This window comes from Sciurus carolinensis, chromosome 5, assembly GCF_902686445.1.
Source record: "Sciurus carolinensis chromosome 5, mSciCar1.2, whole genome shotgun sequence".
NCBI classification, from domain to species: domain Eukaryota; kingdom Metazoa; phylum Chordata; class Mammalia; order Rodentia; family Sciuridae; genus Sciurus; species Sciurus carolinensis.
Window position 1 is genome coordinate 38,381,378 of NC_062217.1, and position 9,022 is coordinate 38,390,399.

Genomic DNA, 9,022 nt, shown 5'->3' on the forward strand with positions numbered 1-9,022 from the left:
GACCTATGGATTAGAGGCACCCCAACAAATGCTATCAGACAGAATTTTCACTTGAGGCCAATGAAGAGGGATGAGGTCCTTAGGCAGTACCCTGTGGAAAGGACTGGGGCATCATGAACCCTTGTGAGCCAGGAGCCCGATTCCCTGATTTTGGCGGTGTGTATGGTGTGGGCATACAAAGTAACAGGAGCAAAGGGTATAATTGATGGTTATGGTTTGGATCTTAAATGTCCTCCAACAGTTCATATGCCTAAGGGCTAGTCTCTAGTCTGGGGTATTTTGGGGAGGTTGATGGAAACTTTAGGAGGTGGGATCTAATGGAAGGAAGTTAGGTCACTAGGGGTATGCCCTTGAAAGGGATATTGAGACCCTGGGCTCTTTCTCTCTTTGTTTCCTCACTGCCATGAAGTAAATAGTCTTCCTTCTGCCACGATGTACTACACCGCCACAGGCCCAAAGCAACCAGGTCAGATGACCATGGACTGACATCACTGAAAGTGTGATCCAGAAGAAATCTTTCCTCTTTTAAGATGAAAAAATTTAAAAATCAGAGCATTAACCCCTTAACTGTTTGCTATATGTATTATTAATACTATCTCCTAAGGAACTTCTTTTCAACTTTGTTTACTGCATCTTTTCCAAGACAAAGTCATTTTTCTTCTTTTTTTTTTTTTTTTTCCTTCTTTACAGTCAAATTCGTAGGTCTTTTTGGCTTCTGGATTTCTTATTTAAAAGTTCACTGAAGGTTATACAGAGAGCAGCGTAGGTTATCTTCTAGTATCTTTAGTACTTATATTTAATCCCTTCAATTTATTTTTGTTTTTCTATAATAGTCTTCATATACGGTACACAGCAAACATCTACATAGATGGGAAGGAAGGAATCATTTTCTTACCAATTTAAAATACCAAATTCCCATACAAACTTGGAATTATTCCTGGACTCTCTATTATGATTTAATTTTTGTGCTGACACCCACTATTTTGATTAAGTCATTTTTGAAGTTTTCATATCTGATAAGGCAATTTTGAAAATGGTCTTTGAATTTCAAACACACTTATGTTTCTATACGAAGCTTAAAATCATTTCTTTCCATGATATATTAAGTGAAAATTGTCAAATTGCTAAATAGCATACATTATATGATCTTCTGATCATATAAAACAGAAAACACTGAGAGAGAGGAGGCCAGTGGTATGCATGTGGTTTGCCTAAGTTGTATGAGTGTAAAGAAAGCCCAGAAATGCACAAACCAAGCTGTCAACAGTGGTTACTGCAGAAGGATGTGATCAGGAGGAATGGGGTAGGTAGGCCTCCCCCCAACTCCACCTATCATTTGGTTGCCTTGTGGTTTGACTTGTTGCAAAACCAATAGTTTGAAAGAAAGATCCAATTAAATATTTTAAATAAATAAAAGGTAATTGTGTTATTAAATCTGGAAGATACGTCAGAATTTATTTCTTCCAGCTCCTACCAGAACAGTAATCTCCTTGGCAACACCTCTACCAGATGGCCTTCTAGGATGTCTGAAAACTTCCAGGGACAGGGGGTTCTCTTATTTGGCATGGCTGCCTGCTCTGTCATTGGAGAACTCCAACTGTCCGTCTCTCATATTCTCCCAGGTCCTGGATCAACCTCTAGAGCAATACAGTATAAAATGATTTCCATTCCCTAAGCATTTATTTGCTGCACTACGAGTTAGGTCAGTTCTTCAACTGTATCATCATCACCACAATTATCATATGTTTTGAAGCATGTCATATAGTAAGCACTGTGCTAAGCATTTTACAGGCTTTTACTCATTTAATTCTTGCAACAACCAGTGATGTGGCTATTGTTACTATCCTCATTTCCAGATGAGGAAAATAAATCAAAGAGATGAACTAACCTTCCTGAAATCATTTAGCTAAGAAGCAAAAGCATCTGGAATCAAATCCACATCTCTCTAGCTCCAAAGAATATATTCTCACGAGTATACTGCATACCACTCTCCCATTATATAACAACATTATGGGACTTTTTTCTTAATATAAACAATGCTGCAATGAACATCTTTGCCATTCCTCCTTCACCCATGTGCCAGAAATAAAAATCCAGCTCACCCTTTAGTGTTGTACTTACAAGGTAGCCGTTCAACTTACATGCTTATTCTTTCTACAAATAGCTGAATAATGGATCCCCAAAGATATCCAGATCCTAACCCTAGAACTTATGAATATTACCTTGTAAGGCAAAAGAGATTTTACAGAAGTGATCAAAATGTGGAGAGGCAGAGGGAGATGTGACTACGGAAGAAAAAGAGAAAATCAACCTGATTACAGAAGCTGGGAGAGAAAAGATGATGGGACATGAGGAAGGGACCACAGCTAAGCAGTGCAGGCCAGGACATGAATTCTCTCCTACCGCCTGGAGAAGAACCATGTGCCAGCACCCTGATTTTGAAGCCTTAAAACTACTTTTGGATTTCTAGCCTTTTGGATTTCATGTTGTTTTCATTCATAAATTAACAAGTGTGGTAGCTTGTTATAAATAGATGTAAGAAATTAATATACTTTCTGTGATTGTTTTTTAAAAATCATAAGTGCATAGAATTTATCCCTTTTCCTATTTTATCTCTTCCTATATTCAATGAGATGTATTATTTTCTTCTTTGTTAATATTTTGAATTACATTGGTGGCATTGATGAGTTTTTGTTTGTTTTGGTTTGGGGTTTTTGTTTATTGGGTTTTTTTCTCTCTCTCTCTCTCTTTTTTTTTTTTTTTTTTTTGTATTGGGGATTGAACCCAGGGGTGCTTAATCCCTCTGCCTCATCCCCAGCCCTTTTTTTATATTTTTATTTAGAGACAGGGTCTTGCTGAGTTGCTTAGGGTCTCAATAAGTTGCTAAGGCTGGGTTTGAACTTGCAATCCTCTTGCCTCAGTCTCCTGAACTGCTGGGGATTACAGGCCTGTGCCACTGCACCCAGTCTGTTGAGTTTTTGACACCAAGTCTTCTCTACATTTCCAGAAAAGTCACACTTAGGACATATTTTTTCAGTGTGTCATAGAATTCAATTTGCTAACATTTTGCTTGCAATTTTTTACTGCCCAGCTACACCCTCCCACCTTATGGTCACATCTGCACATCTGCCCCTCTGCCCCCAGGTTCTTTTCCTGATATAATGCTGTCATTTCAGTCTCCCGCATCCTAAACTTGAAGTCATCATTTTTTAACTGAAGTGCACCTTCCTTTCATGTAATAAAAATTAACAAAGTACACTTTGAGTACCAGGCACAGAGATTGAAAAATAGAAGACATAATCTACTCCTTCAAATAAGTTGCAGTTTGGTGGGGAGAAACGCATAAAATGATAGGATAAAGTTATTTCTTTAACAGAATATAGAAAGAACAGCAAGAATAAAAGATCAAATAACCATGAAGGTACATATTTCTTATCTGACCACACAGGTCTGGTCTTTCTGTGGGTCTGCCTCACACTGCATTGCTGAAACAGTCCTGCTCTTTTGTTATGCCTTAAGAGTCTCTTGAAGATTGATTTTATCAGTCACATTTCCCCAGGCAGTCCCCCAAGGCCAGGAAGTCTTTTCTGACTTCCTGCCTGATCAGGAGCCAACTGCTCACAAGGGACTTCCTGCTGCCTAAGAGCCTTCTGTTTCTTTACCACTCCCTACAACCAGGTGCCCTCCATGCCTCCCTCCCCTGAAGTACAGGTGTCTTCCCCTCCCCAGCCCACCAAATAATGGAGTTCTCTTCTCCTGGTCACCCTCGAATAAAGGTGCCTTTTACCCATCATCTTCCTAAATGAAAACATCTTCGACTTCCCAACTAAAGCTGCCTCTCTTCACTGCACCCTCAACGAAGATTACCAACTGTTTTAGTCAGCTTTTTCACTGCTGTGACTAAAGGACTCGACCAAAACCACTGCAGAGGAGGAAACGTTTATTTGGGGGCTCATGGTTTCAGAGGTCTCCATCCATAGACAGCCAGCTCCATTCCTCAGGACTCAAGGTAAGGCTAAACATCATGGTGGAAGAGTGTGGCAGAAGAAAGCAGTGCACATGGTGATCAGAAAGCAGAGAAAGATTCCCACTTGCCAGATACAAATATATATCCCAAAGCCATGCCCCCAGTGCCCCACCTCCTCCATTCACACCCCACCAGCCTTTAGTTACCGCTCAGTTAATCCCATCAGGGGATTCATTCACTGATTGGTTAAGATTCTCACAACCCAATCACTTCCCTGAACCTTCTTGAATTGTCTCACACGTGAACTTTTCAGGGACACCTCACATCCAAACCATAACACTAACCTGTGGGAATGACAGCTGTATTAAGTTTATGCGATGCTCTATGGGACAGAATGCACTATGGCAAGGTTAATAAGGCAACTTGTTAATTGCTCAAGTTGTCATTCTGGTGACTGTTGTTGTTGACAGTGGTTCACACCACGTCTCCCTGACCCCCATTCCACCCTCCTCAGAAATGTCTCTGAATTTCCACTTTCCCAATCCTACCTCCATCTTATTTTCTCTTAGAAAAATCAGTGTGTTGATGTTCTCATAGTTTTACTCATATCACCCGTTACCTTTTCTTTTGTCCATAACTATAGATTTTTCCCTTCACCCTGTGTGTGCAATAAAAGTCCTGCCTCATCAGAACCAGTGTTTTCAGTCCCACTATAACTCATACAAGAAAAAGTGACCTTTCTAAAAGCAGATTTGCACCAAAAAAAGTTTAAATATGTTTAACTTCTAACCTACTCTGACAATTTCTAAAAATTTATCCTAAGGAAATTAGAAAGGTACAGTCAAAAGAATGTTCACAGAAGCATTATGTATAATTTTTTAAAGTAGGAAAAAACCTGTATCAATAAAGAAAACAAAATTTAATGTGTCTGTATAATGGAATATATAGTCATTGAAACTGATGAAACTATTAATTTTTGTTGACACACAAAAAAAATTCTTGACCTGTGATTGAAAAGGAAGAATGTAGAGAAGCATGTATAATATGATTTAACCTATGTAAAAATTGTGTATGTGTAATCTATCTGTTTATCTGTGTGTACACAGGGAAATGACCTCAACCACATTCAGCAAATATTTCACTGAGGTGGCTATCTCTGTATGGTGAAATTTAGAGTGATTTTTACTTTCTCCTATGTATATACCTGTATTGTTTAAATTTTTGGTCTTAATCATGTTTACTTTTATAACCAGAATAAACACGAAGGCCATTTTCACTTTGAGAACTATATCAGTGTATCAGCTATCTATTACCATAACAGTGTGTGTAACAAACAGCCACAAAATGCAAAATGGCAGGAAATAAGAAGCATTTATCTAGCTCACAGGTCAGGTGGGCAGTTATTCTTCCGGTCTTGCCTGAGCTCAGCTCTTCTTGGCTACTCTTCATGAACTTGTGGCAAGCTGATAGGACAGCTTGAAGCTGGCCAGTCTAGGTTAGTATCAGCTGAGGTGCCTCATCCCTGTTCTGTGTGTTCTCCCACTCTCCAGCAGGCTAGCCCAGATCATTCTCACAGTGGAGGTCGGGTTCCAAAAGGACATCCAAAATAGATACCCCCGAGGCCCCTTAATGCCCAAGTTTAGAACTGATCCACTTCCATTGCATTCCATTAGACAAAGAAAGTCAAGGCCAGCCAGATCCAAGAACTGGGAAAAACAGAACCTAGATTAGAGGGCAACAAAATTACATTGCAAAGGTCAGAATATGGGGCAGTCATTAACTGGGGCCATTGATATGATTAATTAACCAGAATCAGATAAACCCACAGCAGAATATTTGGCAGAGAAACAAGGAAGAGAACAACATTGGTTGGTGTATGGGAGGAATGTATGGCCTTCTGAGACAATGTTAAATAATGCTACCATTGCTTCATCCTAACAGGGGACAGGGTGCAACAACAGCTGTCACTTGGTAAATGGTCATGCCATTCCATGCTTTTTTAATATTGGCATCTCATTATATTTTTTCCTTTGGTGACTTACAGGCAGTGTTGGTAAAAATACTTTGGCAAACAAATGTTTTATCTAATACCACCATGTCTAAAGCATGGGAAACTGGCCTAGTTGCCCATGGATAAAGCCCCTAAAATTTCTAGACAGATCCATGGTTGAAAACCTCTACTTTCTATGCAAAATGTGTATGTTTTTTCAAGGTTCAGTTGGACATGACTTTCACATGATTGGTTCAGAAATAAACAGACAAGGATTTAGTAATTGTGTTAAAGCATGTCATCTGTTAACTTGTAAATGTTGACACTGACAGTTGACAGGTAGATAAGAACTGTTTATAAGAATTGAAGGCATTTCTGAGTGTGTATTTACTCAAGCTTTTAAAAATTAAACTTAGAATTTCTACAGTGTGTAATGTTAAACATACCATCTATTTTGAACTTAATATGGTATATAAACATGTTTATAAGAATTGTATTCATTTCTGAAAAGTTCTTTTCTATCCAAGTCAAAGAATTTTTATGTGTCTTGGAGCACAAATTTATTTAATCAAAGGTTTAAAAGTTTAAAGAAGTATAAAAATGGCTGAACCATGTGAAGGAATTAGGAATTCTGAGAAACCATGGGCGAAATCCTAACGAAACATTGGAGAAGAGGTTCAATCAACCCCGAAACTAAACTAAAATTCTAGGATGATCAAGACAGAAAGAACACTTAGGAAAGAGAAGAACTCTTGGAGAGGAGTAAAGGAAAAAACCATAGACAAGATCAAATTGGAAATACCTCATGTCAATAATTAAATTGGAAAAGTACTTCAAAGAAAATATATGGGCTAAAGTAGCAGCAGGCAAGGCAGATATTGTCAGCAAGAGTTATCCACATGGAATAAATAGAATCATGTTTTGTTAATAACTATTTAGAGCTGATAGACAAGCGTGCATTATGTCAGGGAGGGCTGGCGTACAAGGAGACATGACCACGTGCTGCTACTTATTAATCTGAAGGTTATAAATCACCTCGCATGTGTTAGTGAATTCTTACAGCAGCTCGGTTGATGTTGTGGGATCTTCAACAAAGCCAGGAAAATAGGACTGAGGCATGGACCCAGACACAGAGCACATTAATAGCAAACCTGGAAGAGAACCAAAACCTTAACCTATGAACCTCATTCCTACTTTTGGATCCACTTCACCAAACCAATCCCTTGAGATGTTAGATTGATTGCCCTTGAATTAAGTTGCCAATTTTTAACTGTTACTTTTATTCATGCAACCCTGCTGTGCTGTAGAAACTCAAGATTGAAATAGTCCCTTGCTTTGCCTATTAGGAAAGCCACAGCAAAATTAAGTGCTGGAAACCAACACCTCCACGTATGTCCTCACTTGATTTATTTGGGCGCAGTGGAAAACTCACATGCCTGTTTCTGTGCCTGGAAAGCCAGCTTGATGACCAAAGCTGTGTGAGACAGGGGACTCATGGCCATGCCTTCTGGTGATGCCAGACCAGCTCATCCTGTCACAAGGAGACTCTCAAGTTGACTTTGACGAGAAAGAATGCTCTGGCAGGAAATTAAATTTGTGCCTGAAAATATTCCTTACAAGACTTCAAAATTGTTTTTCAATAAAGTTTGTAAGTCACTTAAGAGCTAGCAGTGTAGCCGCAAATTGCACCAAGCAGCTAAGTCCAATCTTAGGCCCAGAGGAACTATGCCCATGTGCACAAGGCTGGGGCATGTCACTTCATAGCAAGAGACCTGAGAAAAGGTAAAGGTGCCCAGAGGCACTCGATTCAGAAGCGATGGGGCTCTCCCTTTGTACTTCATTGTATTCTTCATTTACCAAGAAAGGGGAAACTATCATCCCCAGAGTGGAAGGATTTTATCAGCAAATTTCAGCAAAGTTGAAGAAAATTGAGGCAAGGAAAGGAAGATGATCATGGTAATGGAACCTTCAATGGAAGTTATTATCACTACAAGAGGAATAGTGACAATTGGGAATGACATGTAAAATCACAGGAGGAAGACTGCAAAAGTTACAAGAGAGCAAAGACAGCCAAAATGTTCAACACGAAATTCATAAATATGTATGTTTGGGACAGAGAGTCAGAAGCGGCAATAGAGACTAGGATGTCACAAGTCCATGTCAACAGATGCTAGGATGTTATTCAGATGTCTCACAAGAGAGTGAGGGCGACTTGCAAATTCCGATTTCCTGCTTGGGTATACCTGAATACAGCAGTGAAACCATTGTCCAGTCCTACCCCTAAAGAGCAGGGACTAGAGCTGAGAATAGGACTGGAAGTTAGGAGCACTATGTTACAATTGGCTGTAGCTGGCTACAAATTGAAGATTGGAAGAAGTCTTAGAGGACTTTGGAGCAGAGAAAGTTCCCCCAGACCAAGGTATAGAGGACATTCCGATACCTGATGTTTGATCTGAAGAACACAGATAACCTGGGCTTCCAATTAGGCCATTTCTTCTTAGCTGACTATGGACCAACATGGTTTGATCACAGACCCAGAAAAGTATTTTCCTATTCATTTAAAAGCCCTGTGATGGTTTGAATTCCTGGTGTTGCCTGGGAAGTGATTGGATGAGACAGTGGCTTTTGCAGCTAGACCACACCGACCCATCACCTCATGGACTCAAGTCACCTAAACTCTTCCCTTTCACTCTCCAGGGTTTCTTCCCAATCCCATTGCCCGGCTGTCCCAGGAATGGAATGGGGCTCTATCAGTGTCTGGAGACCAAACTCATCTCAAGTGCAAGTTCAAACAGTAGCAATATCTGGTTAAGAGCACAAAACCAAGAGCCATAGCTGACAAGGACCTGGGGGGGTTGGGGGGGTAACCTTCCAAGAGAAGAGAAAAGAGAAAAAGGAAAAGCATTTAACATTGGGTTTTTCCCTGTTATCAATTCACTACTTTTATTTTTCCTCATTGATTATCACAAACTTTTAACTCAAACTCACAATTGTGTTTCTTTATTCCTTTTAGGACTTGTGAATTTGCTATGTCTGATTTTCATACTGCTCCTCCTTAGTTTACT